General features: G+C 26.7%; 1 protein-coding gene across 1 annotated transcript in view; it reads left to right on the top strand.

Annotated features, from left to right (window-relative positions):
- Window positions 1-3,656: 3,656 nt before the first annotated feature.
- Window positions 3,657-25,266, top strand: part of LOC129965836 (monocarboxylate transporter 14-like) — a 61,178-nt gene continuing 39,568 nt past the window's right edge. Inside the window, exon 1 of the mRNA XM_056080050.1 lies at window positions 3,657-3,890. The gene's annotated coding sequence lies outside the window, so the exon portion shown is untranslated. The remainder of the gene's footprint in view (window positions 3,891-25,266) is intronic.

Raw genomic sequence — 25,266 nt, 5'->3', positions numbered from 1 at the left:
CATCGATGACGGGAAGTACTTCCTTCGGGGAGGGTTGTACCGTGGTCAGTGATGGCCCTTAGGACACAACCACGGTTTCCGGCAGTGTTGCTGTTGCGGCGTTCCGGTTATCCAGTAATTTTTCTGTGTGCGGGTCGGAGATCAGATGTATGATTTACCCTTATAGTGATTTGTTCTTATATTTTTGGGTCAATCAAAGTCTGTGATAAATGGTTTCTTAAAGGTATAGGTAAAGGGTCTACTCCTGGCCATTGAGTTTGCATCTGCATGAGGTCATTGTATTGGTCCTGGTTTCTGGCTTCTTTAGCCAAAAAATCAGCACTCTCGGTCCTTTCAGTATTTACGTGTACAGGTATTACATATGATTTTTCCTTGCTATGCAGCTGTTCTTGAAGAACATTTATAGTGGAAGTGGTTAGAATCTCTGTTTATGATAGCTTCCAAGAATTTTTTTTAGAATACGACCTTTCCATAACTTGAAAGTAGTCAAGTATATGACGAGGGCCTCCATAATCGCTATTTCATTGGCGAACTTGGAGAAAATCATACCCGTATTAATTTTGTATTTTTCTTTATTATCATCTGAAAGGAAATCTCATTTAATCGACTAATAATTGCTCAAAATTGTACATATCAAAGGAATATGATATCGTATATCTAACGATCAAGTATCAAAGGAAAATGTTGTCACAGTTATTTCGAGTTTTTATAAGCAAGTTATCATTCAACTTGAGTTAGTGTCAGTATGGTGTAAATTTATTAGTGTTTTCTAAATGTAAAATAGAATTTTAAATGCTCCAGAAAGAAGAAAAATATAGCTTGTTAATTAATTTAGAATTATTAAATAATTAATTTTTATTTAATATTAGGATTTTATGAAAATTGTTTGCTTGACACGAGAGATTGCGAAATTATTTCTGGAAAATTTCAGGATTACGAAACCAAAATAAAATAATGACAAATCGTTAGCGCACAAGATTGTTTCTGTTATTTTAGGAATCATTTTGTAAATACCATTCAAAACCGCTTTATTGCATAATGCAAAAATACAATATTTTTTATACATGATATAAATAACATTTTTATATGAAATAATTTTAAAAAGGAATAGGACACTTAAAAAACACTTTTTTTTTAAAATCTGGATGAATATACTACTATTTACTTGAATTAAACAGTAGAGCAATAATTTTTCTCAAGTTCCTCATTCGTTTAAGCTGATTTAAAATTTATGCATTTCTTATTTTTATTGTTAAATCACCATGAATTTTGAAAAAAAAATAATAATGATTAATTTTTTGTATTCCATTTTTTAATGTTATATTATCGTTATATTATGTTTCACGAATTTTTTTGAGTGTATTTATCATTTGCTTTATTTCTTTTTAAATTACCAAACCTGTAAGGATAGTAAGTAACAGAAAAGCAATTTTTTAAAGGCAAGGTATACTAGAATGCTTATTGATATAATCAAATGGAAAAATTCCTAAGGTTTTTAAACGTTTTTTAACCATATCGGCTTGTTAAGAAACTTATATATTAATTTAACATTTTTTTTTCATATACATGCAGTAGAATTAATAAATGTGAAGTTACAATTGCACAAAGATAAATATGTCTATGCTCAGATATTGGACATCATATTTTCTTTCACTTTATTGTGATATCCCAAAATTGCTCATTTATATTTAATTAATAAGAATAAAAATATCCATGGCAAAATTTGGAATTTATTTCTTAACTTTCATTTGATAATCATAGCGTGAATAATCATTATTTTGCTGTTTAAAATAATAATTTATTTTTTCATTTTATTTCCTTTGGTAAAATAGTTATATTTCTTACATTAAAAGTTAAATATTTTTAACTTTCTTAAATTATTTCTTAAATTTCATTTCATTTTTTTCAAATAATTTTCTATTTACTCTAGAATTCTTCGAATTTGTTAGCGTTGTCGAATGAATCTAATCGGAATCTAAATTGTATTGATGTACTTCTAATTTATAATACCTTTAGTTCATTTTATGTAAATTATTCATTGGAAGACTTTTTATAAGTTTGTAAATAGATGCTAATCAGTGCGTTGGAAAAATCTAAATGAGTGCAATATTTTGTATGACATATACAGACAAACGAATTCTCTTTCTAATTTTTTTATAACTCGAAATTATCAAGTTAAAAAAATATTTTCGAATAGCAGTCGCCTTTTTATTTCCCAATATAGCAGGCTAAAGCCGAATAAGACATTTTTCCAACTGAAAAAAAACAACAGATGAATTAACAATCTTGGCTCAATATAAAGATATAACGACATGTGCATGGGCACTATGCCATTCAGCCCAAAATTTAGTTGTATATTGTAAATTTAGTTGCATATTATATACATTCGTCATGTGACTTTAATATCATATAATTAGGTATTTGAAAAAAGTACAATAGATTTCAAAATTAAATTTCAAATATGATGTGTATAACTCGATCATTCATTGATTTTCTTTTTTATGGTTTTCTAAGATGGTGAGGAGTTAACATTTCACTAAGCATTTGTATATCTATGCTGTCTATTTGTTATTAGTGGCCTTTGACAACCAGCTTATTTTCCAGGAATATTATTTTTCATGGTTGTTAAAGTATTATTAGGGAGTGTATTTATTTAGAATTTCATTTTGTTATTCAATAAAACTGAAAAACATGAATTCAATATAAACAATCTTCTACAATTTACTGCGTCAGCAATGTTGTATTTATATAACATAAAATGAAAGCGGAAATCAAAATCTTGATTCGAAGATAATATCCACGCAAAGTGTTTTTAAAAATTTAAAGTTTAATATTTACAAAATTATGCGATTGAATAGTTTGATCGATCAATGAAATTTACTTCAATTGTTAAATAATATTGTTACAGATCTTATCACAGATTAAATATTAAAATTAGAAAAAAAAACCATGGCATAGAAATAAAAGTAATACCATTAAAAAATAATTTTATGAGTTTTAAAACAAAATAAAAAGCATTTTTCTGGGAAAATATTTTTGTAAGATACATCTGAAAACACCTAAACACTTGCTTAATTTTTAATTATATTTTATTTAATAATTTAACTTTAAAAAGTTCTTTTGTCTTAAACAGTAATGTTCAAAATTCCATTAAAATCTGGTAAAAACTATAATATTTGTTTAAAAGACACTTAGATAAATATTCATTTTTATATATTTAGATGAAAAAAATACATTCAACGTATGATGTTATTAAAAACATTGCAGGAGCTTTATTTCAATTATCAAGGTTATCATAGTTATAGTAACAAGGAAAGGCTTATTCACAGAGTGTGTTTAAATCTGACGGACAAATAACTTTTAACTCACTAACACCGACTTCCGAACCTTGGCAACAAGAGTCAGTTGCCAAACTCAAAAGGAAGTTTTCGAACGGCAAGAATAAATTTATTAGTTGTTTATGAAGGGTGGCCTTTCGTTTCGTTCTGAGTAACGCGACCAGTGTTTGGTGGCAGGATATTTATACCACAACCTTAACAAACGAAAACGCAAATTTTATTGCATAGTGGCGAAATGTCACCAGGAAGAGCAATAAATGCTTCACGATTGCAAACCCACACCATAGAAACAAGCAGGTCTGCCTCAGCGCAACACTATGACGCATCTCTGTGACGTCATCCCAAGAGATGCTAGAGGCAGCGGAGTACCTTTCTCCACAGCCACCGTTATATTCAAAGCACATTCATCCATCAGCTGATCACTTCCGAGCAAAACAAGCAAACACATTTAAAACAAAAACTAAACTCCCTTTGTCTCTTCATCCTATCTTTGCATGTAAAGATTTGCCATCAGAGAAGTGTGAGGAGAAATATAGCGATATTTTAATATAGGTAAGTTGATTATTTTTTGTCATAACAAGTTATCTTATGAATTTGAAGAGATAGAATTTTCTGTTTGTTTTGAATCCTATCAAGCGTTTGTATCGTAGTGTGACATGCTTTTGTTCTCAGTTTATTGTTGAAGTTTTAATTTCAAAATTTCATAAACTTTTGCTTCTTTTGAAATAAATAACTGTCTTAAATATTGTGATAATTTAGAACAGAAATAAAATTTACAAAAATACATCTGTCTGATTCAGAATGATAATATATTGCATCTTCCAAAGAATAACATTTATCATCTCTCTGTTAGTATGACATTATTTTGAATTAAAGTTTTTTTTTGTGTGTGAAATAATGCATGCTAATAACGATATTAAATTTACAAGCACCAATTTGAAGTCAATACTTTCAGTCGTATTTTGCCACTTTTATTACACATGTCAAAAATTACTGAAAAAAGAATTAATTCTTTGCAAACTCAGAAAAGCAAACGATTTTGAATAGCTTATGATGGCGATAAACAACACTGTTTATGTCGCTCTTAAATTTGCATAATATTAATTCAAATAAAAAAAAATATGAAAAATTATTGTACAGCAACACTTACGTTGAATTTTTGAGAATAAATCTGGAATTATTTTGATTCTAATTTTGCAATTTTAGCTAAAATAAACGATTATGTATTTTAAAAGAAATGATGTTGAATGTATTTTTTTTTAAATTCTGTGACTTTTCTATTTATAATAAGGAATTATACCAAGTAATTTTAACTGTATTCGAGGAATGAGTTTCAAATGAGTTTTAGTTTATTCGAGGAATGAGTTTCAAATGAGTTTTAGTTTATTCGAGGAATGAGTTTTTTTCCTAGTTTCATTTTAAGTAGTTTTTAATTAATCTAATGACATCTATGCTTTTCAAAATTAAATCCGAAAACTACTATACGTCGTAATATTTTACGAAAAAGTTATTTATTAAATTGTTTTGTATCTTGTTTATGGTAAATAAATGTTCTTAAAAATTCTATTAGCTTTTCATATGTTTGTGAATTTCTATCTGAAGAAATATCTTACTAAGAATTCTAAGTAAATGTTTTTATACATTTCAACTTTTTCTTATTAATATGTTATTCAAAATAATTGACAATTGTATTTTTTTAAAAAAAATTTTACTTTAGATTTAACTTTTTTAAATTTATGTATTTGTTCAGGTTTATTCGTATTTTATAAATATAATATTTTAAATGTTTTACAGATGCTACGTTAGAACATATGGAACTTTGTATTGCAAACAATGTGTACAATTTTAATCCTTTTCTTATAACCAATTGCTTAGGGAGAAAATTATCGATGATAAAAAGAAAGTGACATTAATTTTAATTCATGTTTGAGTAAAATATCTTCTACAATAACAAAATTATTCCTTCAGTAGCATTGTTATAGGAAATGATTATCACCGAAAATTTTATTTCATATGATGGTAGATTTTTGATGTCCTAATTAAATCATCTTTAAATGAATTGATTGAAAAAATTGTTTGGTAGATTCCCGATTTTTTGCACAATTCTTTCTACTGGATTTGTTCCATATTTGTTGAAATATAATGGACGTTTCCTCCATTTCTTGTGTGCTGGAATTTTTAAAATTACGTACGTTCGTTTTCTTAATGATACTAAATTATTTTTTTAAATTTCAAGGCTTAATTATCAATTAATTGATTAATCTAATTAAATATTGATTCCATATGCTTGGCCCCACCGGGAAGAGAATTAAAACAAATGGTTTCAGAAATCCATTATATTTATAATAATAAATTTGTAATTAAATACTAAAAGAAAGAATGCTATTTAAATTTTTAAAAATGTAAATTTTTAGAACACTAATAAAACTTTTTCAAACGTTGTTTCTATTGAATTCATTATTAATGTAATAGCTATATTGTGCAGCTGTTATATGATGTGCCTATATTAAAAAAGAAAACAAAATAACATAATAAATTAATATTTAGATAGTTTTATAATATAAATTTATATAGGATCAAGAATGTTGCAGTAAATTATGTAATCATAATATGTGTATTGAATTCTATTAAATTCTAGAAATAAAGTTCACTGATGCCATTGACGTAATGAAGTTAATCGGTGAAAAGAAACATCTGTTGCTTATGAAACAGCTGAAATTTAAGCCAGGAAATCGATTACTGTAAATAAGCCATTGACAATTGCACGAAAATCTAGAAGGACGAAAGCTGTAAAATATTGACCTTGGCATTGTTTTGCACTTTAATGATCTGTGATGTTTCTTGATGTTCTTGATATTTAATGACTTGTATTTTGACGTTCAGTTACCCAAGGCAGTGTTTCTCACGTTGTATACTAAGTGCAATGCGAAAACAATGCAAATAAAATTCGAGCAGGTGAAATTCATCTACGGAAAAAATACATTAAACAATCGCGCTGTTTTAAATATCAATAATTAAAAATGTTTATAAGTTAGCTATGAATCTTGTTAACCTATTTATTTTTCGTCCCTGGGGGCAAGTAAGTGATCTTATTCTTTTTATATTTGTGCAGATACTGATCTCTTAGGGTATATGCGCATACAATTTTTAATTTTAATCGAATATTTTAAGATTTGTTTTTCGTTTAAAATTGAATTAAAGATGTATTAAATCTTTTCCACATTTTATTTCATACATACACATAGAAATATGAAGAAAATTTGAAGTTTTAAAACAAGACTTAATCAATCAGAGTTAATATATTTAGACGATGAAAATTATATATATATATATATATATATATATATATATATATATATATATATATATATATATATATATATATATATATATATATATATATTGGAATGTGAAATTTTTTTTCATTGATTTATGTTTCTCTATTAGTAATTTAAGACTTATTTCATGAGCATCTATAATATGTGATGCACTAATAGGCTTAAGAATTCATTTAACCCTTTAAAAGGACATTTTTTTCTAGTCATAGTATAGTGAAATATTTTTTGGAATGAGACTGGCTAATGGAAAATGATTCATTTAACTTATCAGATAAATTTAATTTGATTAATTAATTTATTGTCTTAAGTAATAATTAAGTAACAAATCAAGACACGCCATTTTGTACGAGACAAGAAACTGTAACATCTAAGTTTCTGTCTTATTGAAAAAATTGTCAGAACTTAAGCTAATCTATGTAACTTCACCCAAAGATAGATGAATTTGGTGGGAAGCATACTTCCCATGGCCTTACAAAGAGTTAATTGAATTTAGAGAAAATCCTAAACTTCAGAATATTTCTGGAGTTGTTCTTTAAATGTCAACTTCATTATTGCGAATATGTTAATACTTTGTTTTTTGGTCTCAATGTTATGGAATAATTTTTCAAAAAGGAATTCCACAAATTAAATATTACTTTATACTTTAAAATATTTGCATATATTTAAGAATTTTCAAATATACTTAATAAAGCTATGATTTTTTTAAAAATCTGATATTTGTAATGTTAGAAAAATATTAACATCTTCTCTTTATGACTGCTATTAAAACACAGATATGTACTATAAATGTATTAGCAATTTTCAGATCTTCATTCTTCACAAAACAATATCAGAGGCATTCATATTGATTTTTTTTATATATATTACTTAAAATAATTTTTACTTAAGTAAAATGGTAAAAATAAGTCTTCAAGATACCAGCTTTCTACAATAACTTTACACAAGTTCGTTAAATATCTTTTGTTTGTAAAATTTATTTTCTCACAATAACAATAATCATTTTATAAACATTTTGAAAGGGATCATTGAAGATAAAGTATGAGACCGAGATTTTTTTTTATCCGACATTTTGAAATACAATGATTATGACTTCGAGAACCTATTCAATTACAATCTTTTGCACATTCAATCCTTTCAGGTCGGTAAATAAACACAAGTTGATGTATTGAAGAATTTGTAAGTGGCTCCATCTAAGATGACGCCTGATCATTATCTGTCAAAGCACCTGTTGCTTTAGATTATGACATAAATAAATAAAAAATCCTTTTGCAAGGAAATTTGCCCAATCATTCACAAGTGTTTTGACTATCATAAATTTAAATATATTTTTAAGTGAATCACGTACTAAATTCGCCATTAAATGAACAAAAATGCCATCAACTTAATGAATTAATCCTACTTTGATTATTATGCAAAATTTAAAGATAGAAGGAAAGAAAGAATTCTTTTAGGATAGCCTATAGGCGAAGGAAGTTTATTTTTATTTAGAGAATAAGAAATAGAAAATTTCCTTCCTCCTTTTCCATTTCTTCTAGTGATTGGATAACATTTAAAGTTACGAAGAGAAAAAAAAAGTGGGAAAAATAGACATGTTACAAGCTAAGAAGCTAAAGTTAAAAACAAATGCAGTTAGGGATAAATCACTTTTTAGGTACAACATATAAGCGATAGCGAGTATTGAGTAATATTTAGTATGCAAAAGTTGCTCATTGTTATGATAAGATGATAATTCAATGATATAAATTCATCTTTTTATTTTAATTTACAAGGGAACTATGGTCAAATAAAAATTAATTATGAATTATGAAACAAAACTGGCCAAGTTATTGAATTTTGAATTTCATTGCATTAACCCAATCAAAGGCATCCTCAAGTAAATGCCTCCAGATCAATGATGAATCTTCCAGCCATTGAAATAATTTAAAATCTTCAAAAACAATGATATTTAAAGTTTCGTAATAGGATCTGCTTTAGTCTCAGAAACGTAGAAACTAGTTTATGTTTAAAATAGTGTGTAAAGAATATTGTACAGCTCTATATTGACGTACAGTTGCACTGTTGTAGATTTATAAAAAATTAAGCTTCTTGATTTTTTCTTCTATAAATATATTGATATTTTAAAAAGGAAGAGGCTTTACAGGAAATCCCCAAACCGAATTTTTGAAAGTGACCCTTTTGTACATCTAACCATTATCACGTGTTTATTGCAGTCAAAACTGTTTTTTTTTAATTCTATGCTCATAGAATGTGACTACTGGGCATTTGTTTTTGAACAAGGAATTGCCTTGCAACTGAAATGTTCATTTTTTTTCCGCTGCTGAATATGCTTTGCCATCTGTAAATGTTGAGAAAACTCGTTATTGACATATCCGAGAATATGACACTCTCCGCATGACATGCTGGATTACTGTTAGGCAACGAAGCAGCATAACATATGTGCTAGCTCTCTGCTTCGCCAGTATTTATTTTCATTATCCATCGATGTCTGATAAATTGTTTCTTTGGTTTCCACTGTGCGTGTACCGATGAATGACGTTAGACTCTGCCCACACGAACATGGCTTAGGATACATGTCTACATGTCTGAGACAAAGGATACATAACTGCCAGTAAGACTTTTCTTTAGTGATGTATTAGACAATCAGATCGATCATTTAGTCAAAAAAATATTCCGATTTATCTACCTTAAATATCATTTTGTGAAATTGCTGTGAAAACCTTATTTATAAAATGACGATAAAAGCAACTAAAATATGAGATTTTTCTTTAGTGATGTATTAGAGAATCAAATCGATTATTTGGTCAAAAAAAATCTCCCAATCCATCTACCATTAATATCATCCTGTGAGATTACTTCAAAGTTTTATTTACAAAATGACGATAAGAGCAACTAAAATATGAGATTTTTCTTTAGTGAGGTATTAGAGAATCAGATCGATCATTTGGTCAAAAAAATCTCCCAATCCATCTACCATTAATATCATCCTGTGAGTACTTCAAAGCTTTATTTGCAAAATGACGATAAGAGCAACTAAAATATGAGATTTTTCTTTAGTGATGTATTAGAGAATCAGATCGATCATTTGGTCAAAAAAATCTCCCAATCCATCTACCATTAATATCATCCTGTGAGTACTTCAAAGCTTTATTTGCAAAATGACGATAAGAGCAACTAAAATATGATATTTTTCTTTAGTGATGTATTAGAGAATCAGATCGATCATTTGGTCAAAAAAATCTCCCAATCCATCTACCATTAATATCATCCTGTGAGTACTTCAAAGCTTTATTTGCAAAATGACGATAAGAGCAACTAAAATATGAGATTTTTCTTTAGTGAGGTATTAGAGAATCAGATCGATCATTTGGTCAAAAAAATCTCCCAATCCATCTACCATTAATATCATTCTGTGAGATTACTTCGAAAGCTTTATTTACAAAATGACGATAAAAGCAAGTAAAATAAAAGTTGCATCTCATTCATCCAATTTCCATCTTCATAAAATTGAGGACGTCCACAATGAGATAACATTTTCAATAAACGCTCATATGCCCCTGTATGTTCATTTGCTGATTTAGAAAAACAAAATTTTTCGTTATGACAGTATCATCTGATACCACTGATTAGAATTAATCTAATACTTTGCAATTTTATCAAAATTGTTTTTAAAAAAATAATGTTTTCAGATTTGCAGCTAACTTAACGTTACCCATATAATTAATGGAATTTAATTAATGCCTTTTTTAGAGTCTTAAGCACTTCTTTTACTTCTCAAAAGTTATATCTTCCAACAAAAGTAAACACGGAAGTTTATTTTTAATCCAGTTGCATCCATTTTAGTGTATAAAGAAATTGGTAGCCGACTTAAAATCTTTCTATCTTTATTTTATTTCTTAAAATAATTTTAAGCAGAAAAAAAAAGACTCATTTTTATAAAAGCTCAGTCAAGCAGTGCACTTCCCAATTACTGCTTACGAGGAAAGTTCACTGCCTTTCTTGTCCCAGGAGCTTTTCAAAGCTTTCTTTGACAGGGTTATACCCCTCTTTTATGCTTAGCTTTTATGAACACGTGATGTCTCGTGGAAACTCAGTCAAGTATTCAGAAGTCATTTGCATGCCTCCCCAATTCACCTTTTAGCATTTCTCTTGAAAAGACTCATGCATGGAGCGTGCAGCTTAACAATAAACGTTCTTGGTTTTTAAGAAAAGAGACAAATTTTCGAATTGCCTTTGTTCGATTTTGTAAGTTTTCGTAGATATTGATTGAAGAACGGTCATGCTGAGATGACTTTTATCACTGATATTATACCCTTTATTTCCGTGATTCGGTGAAAGTGGATTTCAGTTTACTATTTGTCTAAGTCGTCCATTTTAGTGTTTGTCTAGATAGCAGAAGTTCTGCCATTATGTTATATCCAAATACTGCCATTATTTTCTTTATGCCGTCACAATTCTCTTTATTTATTGCACTATCAAAAATCAGACACTAGCGTCTGCCGGAGTAAAATAGACATAAATTTATTCTCTGATTCATTGCACATTCAATTCTTTATCGAAATAAGTGCTTCGTAGAAAGTGAACTATTGTATCGATTATTTTTAAACTGAGGTGTAATTGATCTTCGTAAGTGGTTTATTAAACTTCGTAGATTCAATTTTCCGAGCGAGCTGATTGATGTCATGCTTTGTTATTAAGCTTCCAAACCAAAGTAACTTCACATTAAAGTGGCCTTGATATATTATAAGAAATAGAAAACATGGTTCCTAAAATATTCATTCTTGCAGAGCTTTAATTAATTTTTCAAATAAATTAAACTTAGAAACATCTTATGCTTTCCCCCTTAATTTCAAAATCTGACTCTAAAATTATGTATCTAATCCATGACAAAAATAGTTACAATATGTGAAAATTATATTATGGAAAATATAATAATTTCTATTATGAAATATAATATTTTAATTTAATAATTTCTATTATGAAATATAATATTTTAATTTAATAATTTATATTATGAAATATAATATTTTAATTTAATAATTTATATTATGAAATATAATATTTTAATTTAATAATTTCTATTATGAAATATAATATTTTAATTTAATAACTTATATTATGAAATATAATATTTTAATTTATTAATTTCTATTATGAAATATAATATTTTAATTTAATAATTTCTATTATGAAATATAATATTTTAATTTAATAATTTCTATTATGAAATATAATATTTTAATTTAATAATTTCTATTATGAAATATAATATTTTAATTTAATAATTTCTATTATGAAATATAATATTTTAATTTAATAATTTCTATTATGAAATATAATATTTTAATTTAATAATTTCTATTATGAAATATAATATTTTAATTTAATAATTTCTATTATGAAATATAATATTTTAATTTAATAATTTCTATTATGAAATATAATATTTTAATTTAATAATTTCTATTATGAAATATATTTTAATTTAATAATTTCTATTATGAAATATAATATTTTAATTTAATAATTTCTATTATGAAATATAATATTTTAATTTAATAATTTCTATTATGAAATATAATATTTTAATTTAATAATTTCTATTATGAAATATAATATTTTAATTTAATAATTTCTATTATGAAATATAATATTTTAATTTATTAATTTATATTATGAAAAAATTTATTCAATATTATTTTTTGCTAGAAAAACGTCTGGAAGGAGGGAAGGGTGTATAAACGACTTACAATATCCTCTCTTGGTAATACTGATTTTTTCCTGTTTGATATTTCGCATAGTATAAGCATGATGAAATAATGTTAGCAGACTTTAGCAGAATGATTGATATTCTGTTATATCGATAGAAGAATGAATTATACATAGACTTTGGCAAGTACTTTCTCAAAATAGTTGAATAAACATAATATTTTTAGAAAGAAAGTATCCACATTATCAAAGAAGCTTTGAACGAAAATTGTAGTTGTCAATTACTATCATGGATCTGAAAATTCCTTCTCTCTATAAATATTGAAGTAGATGCTATTTGGAACACCATAATCATTCACTTGTAAATGTTTCTGTTGTACTACTTTTTAAATAAGCGAAAACGTTTATCTCTTTATCGCAATAAAATTTCTTTTATAAAAAAATTTTTATGCATTTACGAATACTACTTACGATTTTATTCAGACGGATGTAATTTTGAAAAATCATATGAATGAATACAGTGAGTTAAAGTAAATCCATAAAGAAGCAAATAAATTTGAAACTGTTTGACTACATTAAATTTTTTAAGGTTTTAAACGGGCCTGGTGGTAAGGTCAACCGAAGAACCGTCGTGTAAGGGGCTCTGTTGCACGTTAAATCCGTCAGGGCCAAACGCCCTCCCGCTGGTGTAGTGTGGTGTGGAGAGGAGGGGTGCCAGATCAGGTGCTGTCCTCGTCATCTCACAGCGTTCAAAATTACGAAGTCCGTCCCAAAATAGCCCTAGTGTTGCTGTACAACGGAACGTTGATATAACTAAACTAAACTAATATTTTAAACCGCAGTGGAATCATTCAAATAACTTGTTATTTAGTAATTTAAATCTTTGTAATTTTCAAAGAAATATGAAAGACACCATCTTTATATGGTTGTTTCGTCACAAATCTATAAGTAAATATCACGCAAATCAAAATTTTTGATACTTTTTTTTTTTATCAGAAACAAACTTTTCAATGCTAATATGATCAATTACTGCAACGCAAGTGATTTAATTTTACAGAGTTCTTCTACCGCCTGAATTGTTTATCTATGAATCCATATTTGGCATCAAACTATTAAATTATTAATTCAATAACAGCATGTGTATAAAAAATGTTTTAATTTGTATATGGATGTATCTAAAATATTTCAATTTAAAGTGACTTCCCTTATTCATTATTAGAAAAGTCCTGCTGATTCCTCAACTCTGTGAAGCTTAGTTGTAGGATTTCCAGATTCACCCATCAATGAATAAATCTTTTTTTAAGATACAAACTTACGCACCCATCTGAAACTTTTAAACAGATTGAAAATACTTATAATCCTTCATTTTCAGAGAGCCGAATACCCGCAAGTGTAGACTCATTTGAATATAAGATTTTGAAGCTTGAACGAAAAGGCGAATAAAGGGATTAATTTGCCACTCCTCTTAGAAGAGGGATTAAATTTCGTGTTCCATTGACGCTTAGAAGGGTTTATTGGCATAACTGACGTCCAGAAACGGATTATTGATCGCAGCAGGACCAGAATAATTTTGGATCAATTAACTTAAACCTTGTGAGGTTACACTCAGATCGGATTACAAAGATGGAAGAAAGAGGCACTTTTAGTTTATATGTTAAAAGGCTTAAAGGGCTGTTCGGAAAGATTCAATGAGCGGATCGAAACATTTAAAATTAATATGTGGTTTGCTTTTTAAAATAAGTTGTCAATACATCAAGGTTTAAATAAAAATATTTTCTTACAAGCGTGTACTTCAAAGTTTAAAGAGAGAGAATTACGTTAGAAAAAATCTATTTGGAAGAAAAAAAAAACCTAAATCTTTGCTTGTCATTTTAATATTCAATTGGAAATTAATTCACTGATTAATTATTCGAGAATCATGTGATACGGGCATTAATGTTATTAATTTCCGAGAATTTTCAATTTTGTTGAATTTTGCATCATAATTATTAATTAATTATTACAAGAAATGGCACATCATTTTATTTTCACACAAAATTCCTAAAAGATTATGTAATATTAATCATTAAGCAAATTAATTTCAACACACGCCATTAGAGCAAAATTTTGAAAAATCTTTTAGAGTCGATCTTTGGTAAGAATAAAATTCGAACTAGGGAAAAAAAAACTAGAGTTAGAGTAAATCTTTTGTTGTTTATTCTTTTTAAAAAATTAAATATTAGTTTATAATAGAAACACAGCTTCTATAAGATAACGTTTCTTTTTTTTATTAAAACAGTTCCGATTCATTTATTTTGTAGTAAATTTAAATTTCTCAAGCAAAAAGATTTAATGATGAGATTCAAACTTAGAGATAAATTCAAAAATTAGATTCAAGGATGTAGAAAAGCGTTAAAATTTGTACATATTATAAAATACCTGTTTTAATACCTGGTAATATAAAAGCTTTTCACCAAAATATTCTTTTACGCAAAATCGAATTGTTTCATCTTTAAACATGTAAAATTCTGTGCTACTTATTTCTTACATTAATTTATTTTATAGAACTAAAATAAACGTATTTGACGTTGAAAGAAATGTGGATTCTTCGAAACCATTCCGTCTTTTTGAAAGATTTACGATAGACTTAGAACTTAGGCTTAGAACTGTAGACTTAGAACTTAGACTTAGACTTAGGATAGTCCAACTTTTGCATATATTCCTGAATAGGTTTAACTTTGATGCTATTTTTATTTTCCTGAAAAGCATTATTTCTGAGAAAATCCCACTCCAGTGCATACTTTCTTTGGAGATTTTTCACGAAGTCTTTTATTGTTAGTAACTTTCTATTTTTTAAAACAAAATTCAATTTCTCTACAAAACTCAGTTGTTAGCATATTGAAATTTCAGTCACTTTTATCTTGATAATGTTAAAACAGTTGAGAAGAAATTCTAAAGTATAATTAATTCACTTCCGAAGTTCACTTTATTTGGAGCTTTAATATCTTAAAAAATTAAATATTGAAATTGAAAATTTTCATAAGATTTGCCTGAATTCTGAATGTATTTTTACAACAGATTCAAGAATACTGTACTGAAAAGTTTACAAATTCTTAAATAATTTATTGAAAATTGATTAGATCGATTTTAAGTTGCAGAAATGTTTACTCTAGAAATTATTAAGACAAATGCTTATGTTAAATCTTTTTATTCAATTTACTGAAAAATTCTGCAACTTTGATAAGGATTGTTTATTTGTCTTGCCATATGCGTCACACTCCGCTTTCACTTTATAATAATAATATGAAAAATAATATTGTGTTAAATGACAGTTATACAGAATGAAGCTCTTTTATAATGTATTTTATACTTTTTTTAATGGTTGTACTGACAAAGGATTCAGCAGCTAATTTTTACCTCATCCTAAATAAATTCTTAAAAATTTTATCAGTTCTATTGACTTTTTATAAAATTATTAAGAATTGATTATTTCATAAATTATTTTCTTTTAAAAATAAATTATGAAACTATTTAACTTTAAGTTCGGGAACACGAATTAAAAATAATTGAAGACACTTGAGAAAATCACAGTGAACCAGTTTTTAAAGTATTGCCAATGTTATCAAGCATTTGCGCTTCGGTCTGACAAAGGAATCAGCAGCAAAAGTTTTACCTCATCTTTAATAAAATCCTAAAAGCATTATCAGTGCTATTGAATATTGTATAAAAAATTACAAAATTATTAAAAAATTATTATTTGATAAAATATTTTCTTTTAAAATAAATTGTGAGACCATTTAGCATTAAGCTCGGAAACACAAATTAAAAATAATTGAATACGCTTGATAAAACCACAGTGAACCAGTTTTTAAATTATTTCTAATGTTATTAAGGATTTGGACTTGCAGACTGGAAAGTGTAAATGATTGATGGATTTTTTTCTAATTCTTTAAGATTCTATAATATTAACTTCTAAACATTTAAATTATCATTTAATTAATGATTCATCTGTAAATTTTTAATGATTAATCACTATGCAATATAAATCAATCGTGATGACACGTTTTCTAGGCCATAGAAAAATAGATTATTTTTTAAGTTGCACTTCAGAGAAGAGTAAGTGAAAATTCCACCATAGGTAAATAATCCTTCCAGTACATGGCATTGGAAAGTTCAAATTACAAGGTTGTCAGTCTGCGAAGACCTTTTAAGTCCAGGACACTTATCGGAATGATGTAACCTCAACACCAAACAATCCAGCTGGATTCTCATTAAAAAGCGATGTTAAGGTAAATTAAAATCACTTTCATTTTAAAACTAATTTATCATCACAATTGATGCAGCATCTTTTCGGCAACTTTATCGATGTTGTGCGAACACATCTAGTTGTGGTTCATGTTGTAAGTATTTGACGGAATGCATTCTGTAATTAATTTATTAACGATAAAAAGACCATAAACAACACAACGCATGGCATTAGATCAAGGTTAGAGAGATATATTCCTTTAATAGTTCCGGCGACATACCACCTTGCTATCACCACCTTACTTTCGTAGATATCAAATTGTTCAAAAATAAATCTTTTTGATAGTATGTATCTTTCTTGATAAAGTTTATTATTATAATAATATCGCTACTGAGAGGATATATTTATGACCAAATCCTTTTTGTAGTTTTTTCGTCTCTTCAAAATTAAATATCGTTCGACAAGTTATAGTAAAATAGAGGGAAAATAATGCTGATAAGCTGCCTTTAAAGGGTTACGCTTTTTTTAGGATAATTTATTAGCGACGGGCTTTAAAAACGTAGCTTTATCGGAGTGAAAGTTATTACTTCTCCACGCTTTAATGAGAACACATGCTATTTCGAGTTTCGGATATTCAGTAAGTAGTGTCTTTCTTTACTTTGGTATCAGTTAAAAGAAAATGAATAGAAAGTCAGCATTTTCTTGGATTTCTTTCCCAAGTTCGCGCTGAACATTTAGCCTTTAGTAACGAATCATTAAGTCAGAAGGCTTTTGGAAATTAGTATAATAATTTTTATCTAAATACTCTTCTGATTTAATTTTCTGTAGAGAAATTTATTTAAACTTCTCTTTTAGAACCTGTTTTAAAAACTATGTTTAATTGAATTGAGTTTGGAATTCGCTTTAGGAAGTAATAACATTTTGTTTAAAAGATTTTGCTCTAATATTTTTCTTCGTCTTATCTTTACCCTGAGATATTAGTTCTGGAAATTCTACTTCACTAATTTATTCTTTAGAAACCATCTTGATATAATATTTTAATGAATGTTAATGTTCATGATGATAACGATTAATTTATAAACTCATTTTCATTTCTTCTTTTAACTGAATTATTTTTAAAAAGATCTTTAGTTGAAACTTTAATCAAGGAAAGAAAATAATCTTACAACTTTGCAAATGCCATTACCTTTTTTGTCGTAGGTGCATTTAAAAATATACTCTTTCGCTTATGCTATAATAAAAGAAGTAATTAGCCATTTGTATTATTCAGTTTCTTCTGGCAATTATTGTCATTGTATTCCAATATCAACTTTTATAAATGAAACTGTATTTTAATACCACCAAATAAGGCAAAAATGTCATTAGTATAAATAAAAGTTCAAGCAATGGGATTTATTCATTTTTTTATATTAAATTAAAATTTTCCTATTAGATATTTTCGTGTATATCAAAACGATACGAGACGTAAAGATAAATGAACTTGACCAAAATTTTTTTTAAACTTTAATGTGCTTATATACTGATGAAAGAAATATTTTTAAGCTTCAGTGATCAAAGTTTAAAAACTATGCAGTAATTTAAAACTTGTAAAAATTTTCTGAAGTTTCTAAACATTGCAGAGCAATTCTGACTTTCGTTGAAAAAAATCAAATCGATGGAAATTCAAGAATATTTTTTCTTGCAAATATCATGGCTTTTACATGTTTTTTGTATAAATTTATCGTGAAAGAATTTCATCATTTTATTTAGTTCTCCTGAGTTTAATAATACATTCATTTATCTTTAAAATTAAAAAAAATTAATGAAAAATTTTAACGATAGTAGGCAATTCTATTCAAACCAATCTTAACATAGGTTTAAAGAACAATGTGACTTAATTTCTATATTTAATTAAATAATTATACTTAAACGGTAAAACATTCTTAAAATTTAATGGAAGAATAGGAAATGTTAATATGGATATTGAAATAAAGGAGTAGAAAATTGTAAGATATTTTTCATAGATATATTCTTGTTATACGAACTTTGGCAAGTGAAAAGACCTAATATTTAAAAGAAATACCTTTACTATTTCTAAACTGGGTTTTTACAATTTAGTGTTAAATTTGGCCCCCTCAATTCTTAAAATTCGAATAAATATGAAGTCTGCTTTACATATATACATTATCTTTTCCCTTTTCTTAAGTATTTATTTTTCTCTATAAACCTTGTGTTGTACTACCTGGAGGCACCCAAGAATCTCTTTTCTCAGGATTGTTATTCAATTAATTATACGACTTTATGCAAATTATTGATATATTTATTTTATCAATTATTTGTTGCTCCAAAAACAGAGATTTAAAATTGATGTCATTATAAAATCATCCTGTCATATGGTGTTATTCAATCTAAGATAGCTCTTTTTAGTTTCCAAGACAGCTGACCTAACGTTGACGCAAATGCACTTTTAATGACTCTCTGGAATGGAATTTAAATTATTCTAATGTACTAACTTCTATCATGTTAATTATTTAAGCCAAAAAAATAGGACAAAAATGGGCGGAATTAAAAAGAAAAATTAAGAATAAATTGAGAATATTCATGCATAGAAAATGAGGAATTTTAATAATTATCTTTTGTGAAATACATAATATAGGAATTATTTTAAACTGTATTAATGCTTTAGTAAAATAGTAACTATTATTTTATACCTTATAAACTGCATCTATTTCTCTATTAAACTTTATTTCTTGAACCTTATGATGGAAATACTTTGAATTTTGTTGAAATAATAAAATTATTAAAAAAAAATATCCGTTTGAGTTTAATCTTAAAATCATTATTCAGAAAAGTTGAATGAATTATTCTAACAACAAGGTTATTGCCATGCAGCGAAAAATGGTAATTATATTTCATTATAATTCATGTTTGTAATAATTTTGTCAAGGAGAAAAAAATTGATTAATGAAATTATATAATTGATTGATTAATTAAATACTATTATATAAAAAAAGTCATCTAGAACTAAAGAGTTTGTTGTAGAATTTATTTAATTCTGCGATTATTATAAGCAGCTGTAAAAGTGTCTTGATTAATAAAAATATTTCTTATTTTAGAAAAAAAAATATTTAATTACAAGAAATAAGTTTTTAAAATACGTTACTAATGTTCCTTTAATCTTCTGCTATTGTGATTTCAGTGATTGGTAGAAAAAAATCCACTGAGGATTCACTACATATAGATGTTGCCATATGTTCCATAGATACCGGACTGTCGCCGTATTTCACTACTTAGTCCCATTTTAATATTTTCAATTTTTTTCATAAACAATGCACTAATTGGCAATGGCAACACTGAAATTCAACCAGTTTGTATTTCTAAAACATTAGTTAGAAAAAAAAATAATACCAATCAGCAATGAAAGTAAGCATGTTAAACATCTGAAAAGTTTTTCAAACACAAAGCAGATTGATTAGAAGTTATGTCTATTAAAAATATGGGAATATATATTTTCGTTTCAGTCCAGAGAAAGAATATTTTTTTTAATGTCAAATCGATAAACAAACTTAAAAAGCAGTCAAAAAAATTGGTGAAATTTTGATTTATCATTATATATTTAAAACGATTTGCACCCATTTTTATAACTATGTGAGAGCAGAAAATAATATAATTAAGAAAGTAAAATCGACTTTAAAATATATCTGGGCTATAAAGATTAGCATTGCAGACTTTTTTTTCCATTTTACTTTTTCATTTTATTAGAATACTTATTGATTTTCTTCAACAACGCTTTTTCCAAACTCAAAAGTTTCCCTTATCAATGTTTGAGTTCTATTTTCTTTTTTTTATATATTTTTATTCATTCAGCACTTAAATGTCTCGCATCAATACTCGGAAATTATGGCAAATCTAGCTATATAAAATTTTCAAAAAAAAAAAAAAAAAAAAATTTAAGGAGTTTCAAAGAAGAAAAATATTGTATTTCTAACAGCGTAATTTTCTAACAACAAAAATATATTAATTCATTCTTTCTTTTATTAAAAATCTTCAATCAATACCATTTAATTATTGGAGCTTGCATACACTCTTATTGAGGTTAATAACTTTGTACGATTGATGACAAATAAAATTTTTGTAAAAGCAAATACAAAAAAAAAAAAAAAATATTTTGTTATTCTTACTAAGCATGTAACAAATTAACTCTTTGTTTAACAGTGTTCAGATTATAGGATCCTTTCCGTCTGCGAACAAAAAAAAAAAAAAAAAAAAAAGGCCGGTGGAAATTCGCGTGACCGCTGTCCGGTTTTTCCGTGATGGTATTTTAGATTCGAATCATCAACATGTCTGACCTGCAGTTACCTATCGATTTTCCTCCGGATGTATTGTTCTCTTTCAGACAGATATTTTTTTTCATTATTTAAGCAATTTGTATTTGGGAAACACTGAAATTTTCAGTAATAAAATCTTGCACGCATATGGATGTTCGAAAACAATTATTTTGAGTGTGTGATGGATGTTCTAAGATGTGAGGATTGTGTAAAAGAAAAAAAAAAAAATTGAATTAAGCACGTTATAATTAAGTATGAAACTTTATTAAAGATACATTTTCAGTTTTTTCGAGCATTAAGTATCATAAATATATTGAATTTTTTGATTTTTTTTAATATTTCTGAAGTTGCAAACATTTGTTATATATTGTCATTAATGAAAGATTATTTTTAATTGATAATTTTTATCGTATTTAAATCTATATTTTAAACAGTTTACTGATACTGAACATTGTAGAACTTATGAAGCTTTTAATACATAATATTTTTTTGCAAAATTGAAAAGAAATCATAGAAATATGTATTTTATTAGCTGCAGTTTCTAATTATTACGGTATACAAACATTTTTCACATAGCTAAACTATTCACTTACGTGTTAACGGTTAAGGCATATAAAATAAACTTTGTCCCATCCTGTAAAATTTATATTCAAGTTTTCTTTTGTAACGCTCATGAAGCAACAATGGGATTAAAAAATATTTTCTTTCGATATTTTAAATATGCTATTAGAATTCCTGAGGATCTAAGAATGGTGATGGGATTTTTTTAGTTAAAAAAAATTGATAATTCCATCTGAAGAACAAAATAAATTTATTTTTACCAAAGCAATTTAATAGATATTTTTTGTTATAGCATACTTAAAACCTTAAGAAGAAAATATTTTTTTTTAAAAATTATTAATCAGAATAGATTTATTTTTTACCATAAAAATTTAATTGATATTTTTGTTATAGCATACTTAAAACTTTAAGAAAAAAATATTTTTTAAAAGAATTATCAATCATATTTTTATATAATGAGTTTAACTAAATACATCATTGGGAAAATATTCAAAGTAAATATTACCAAAATATTTTTTTTAATTATCAATCAAAATAGATTTATGTTTTACCATAACAATTTAATTGATATTTTTTGTCATAGCATAAAAAGAAAATATTTAAAAAAAATCAATATTATTTTATTTTTTGATAATGAATTTAATCAAATACATCTCATTGGGAAAATATTCAACGCAAATAATATCAAAATTCATATTTTACAAACACATGTTATATCGAACGAAATTCAAGCAAAAACCAGTAATAATATGCAATCAGTTCTAAAATCCATTTATCATGTTAGCAACAACTCTTTAATCAAGAATTCCGAAAACTGTAGAGAAAAGAAAAAACAAGGATATATAGACTACGTCGGAGGGAAAAAGGATTAGTCATATACTGCTGTCGAATATTTCTTGTGTTCTAGAAGGTTAATAATTGGACTGCGCTGGAGAATACGATTTCTTCCTGAAATACATACCCTGATTACGTAACTTGAATACAAGGAATGGCTTATTTCATCGAACTGTCATATAATGAATTAGTCGTTTCGTTTTTTTTCAAGCTTTAAATATTGTTGTTCAACTTTTATCATCGAATATTCCATGATTATAATTATATAATGACAGACATTTCATGGTCATAATTTCATAATGGAAAAAGTTTCATACTTGATTTTTTTTTCAGAACATTATCATTTTCACAATTCATCATTAACTTATTATTCCTTTTTCATAATTTTTCATATTTATCATTATTATTATTATATTATTTATCCTTATCCGACCGGTTTTGTTCACCCAGATTTCTGAGTTAAGACTGCTAAACGATTAATAAGTTACTAAGGAAAGCAGTGGGTACGTAAAATTTATTACGGCTGCAAATTAAAAAGTGTATTCTACAAAATAAAAGTAGAAATGAAAATCATACTTCGGAGTTAATAATTGGCAAAATCCGAGCGATTTAATATTTTGAGAGCGCGCATGAATTTCATCATAGTGTTAAAATTATTATTATTATAGAAATCTAATTTTGTACATTGTGCATATGGAATTAAAATTAATAAATTTATTAACAATAACTTTTTATAAAAATGAAATTGATATTTCTAAAAAGGTAATTTTTATTTGATTTAAAATAATATAAAAAACATTTTTGAGAGATATGAGCTTCAATTTCTAAAGGCAAATTATAGCGATTTTTCATTTGCCGACGGTTAAGTATATTTCCGCGCTCGGTTTCTATCAATAGCTCTTTTATATTTTCATTTCTCTGACTGAATACTTGTTTTGGTTGCTCGGCGAATACTCCCCTGAGCATTTCTAATGTTATTTTGCAGCTACATTAATTAGCTAAGCGTAGAATGAAATGTAGTTGTGAAAACGTTCACTACAGCAATTTGGAATTCGTAAGTTGGCTTGTTTACATTTGACTATTGCCATTCAACAATCATTAATAACCGCAATTTCTGTGTCACACATGTTACCGTTAGAATAAATTATGTTAAACTAATGTAATATTAGAAACAATTATACTAAACAGTTTCGCCGTGACGCTGTAGTTGTAGGGATACTTTGCGCTCTGATACCTTTCAGCATTTGAATTTAATTTTATATAATTAATTGTGAGTAGTTTAATAAGTATTAAATAAAAATGAACAGGTTTTAATTAATTTTGAAATTAATAATGGTTAGTTAAATATAATTAAAAGTTAAAAATATTGTTTCTCCATTTCACTCGTATTTCCTTACTTTTTTATTCTAGTTTATAATCAACTGGAGCCAAACAATAAAAAATCATGGAATATTTTAACATTATAAAAAAATACCTGTGTAAGGATGTTGCTTAACACTTATTTTCGAAAAAATTAGTAACATGATATTTTTTATAGTTTTTATGTCAGGCTCGTGAAATAAATTACTATAGTAGAAAAGCTTTGAAACATTGATTCTATTATCTCTAAAAGGGGATAAGGTCTCAAATACCATTAGCATCTTTTTTCCCTTCAGCAATTGTGATCAGAATAAAATGCGCTTTTTCCTGTTTGTAAGAAGCAATGCATATAAATGAAATAAAAAGATGTATATCTTTTTTCTGTGTTTCTTTAAACATTGAATGATCTAAAAAGAACGCTATTAGATTATTAATGGATTTAGATCACGTTCAAAATTAAATGAATTAGTCATTTTATGTATACACTGAACAAAATGTGGCTGTTGCACTTACGCAGCACCTGTGGACAAGCTCCTTTGCATATGATTATCACAGTAAGGATTATGAGTGACAACATTATTCGTTTTTCTATGTATAAAATTTACTTTTTAAATTAATGGTGAAGTGTATAAGAGATGCCCGACTGATGAATTGCAGATAATTATTGTGAAGGATTCATTTGAAGATGAGGTCCGATGTACTAGAGGATCGAAAGCTACTGCAGACATCACGGCTTTCATAACATTTAAATTGAATTATTTGAGACATCCAATGGAATTTATAAGTTTTTAAATTTGCTGAACTTAATAAAAAACAAATTCTTTATAAGTATTTTTGGACGAAAATTTCTGTTTGACTTTAGCCGCCCATAAATTTTTTTTGGTGATATTTGCAATTGAAATTTTACGACAATAATCATATGGACGATTCTTTATCTATTGCATAATAATTCCGATCATGTCACACCATTTCTTTTTACATTATATTTGAGTTAACTTCGAGATTAAATAAAAGATTTTTTCATTCAACTATAATTTTTTGAGACTTATGTTTGAATAATAAATCAAAGAATGATTTTGTGATTGAATAATGAATAAAATTGTTATTTTGAGATTGAGTTAGGAATAGGGGATGATTTTAAGGACAAGTTAGTTAACTGAAAGCTAAGAATAGTTTTTTAATAATAAACTGAACTATCATATTTTTTGTAGCAGAATGTGGAGATTTGTTTTTCATATGGAACCTAGGTCGTTTTTTGAAGTTAATATTTGTGCAAAGTATCATGAATTTCCTAAAAAAAATATTTCAAACGAGTTTGCAGAAAACTTTTGTTTAATAACAAAACCAGAAAATGTTTACATTTTAACATTGTATATTTAAATTTTTCAAGGTAACTCCTAAATAAATCCTTCTTCCACCGTAATAAAGCACTCGAAGGAAACGTACTTTGAACATACTAAACCTTTGCAACAATTACCTGTAATATATCAGTTGTCCTGAGGGACGCTTAAAACTTGGCTCTTTTCCAGTGAGTCATTAATTTTTAGTGGAACGGAGGGTGAATGGTTTTAAGCCATTAGATATGTCTCGTTACTTAT

Source organism: Argiope bruennichi, chromosome 4 (assembly GCF_947563725.1).
Source record: "Argiope bruennichi chromosome 4, qqArgBrue1.1, whole genome shotgun sequence".
NCBI lineage: Eukaryota > Metazoa > Arthropoda > Arachnida > Araneae > Araneidae > Argiope > Argiope bruennichi.
Note: the sequence above shows the minus strand (reverse complement) of the source record. Positions and strands in the feature narration are given on the sequence as shown.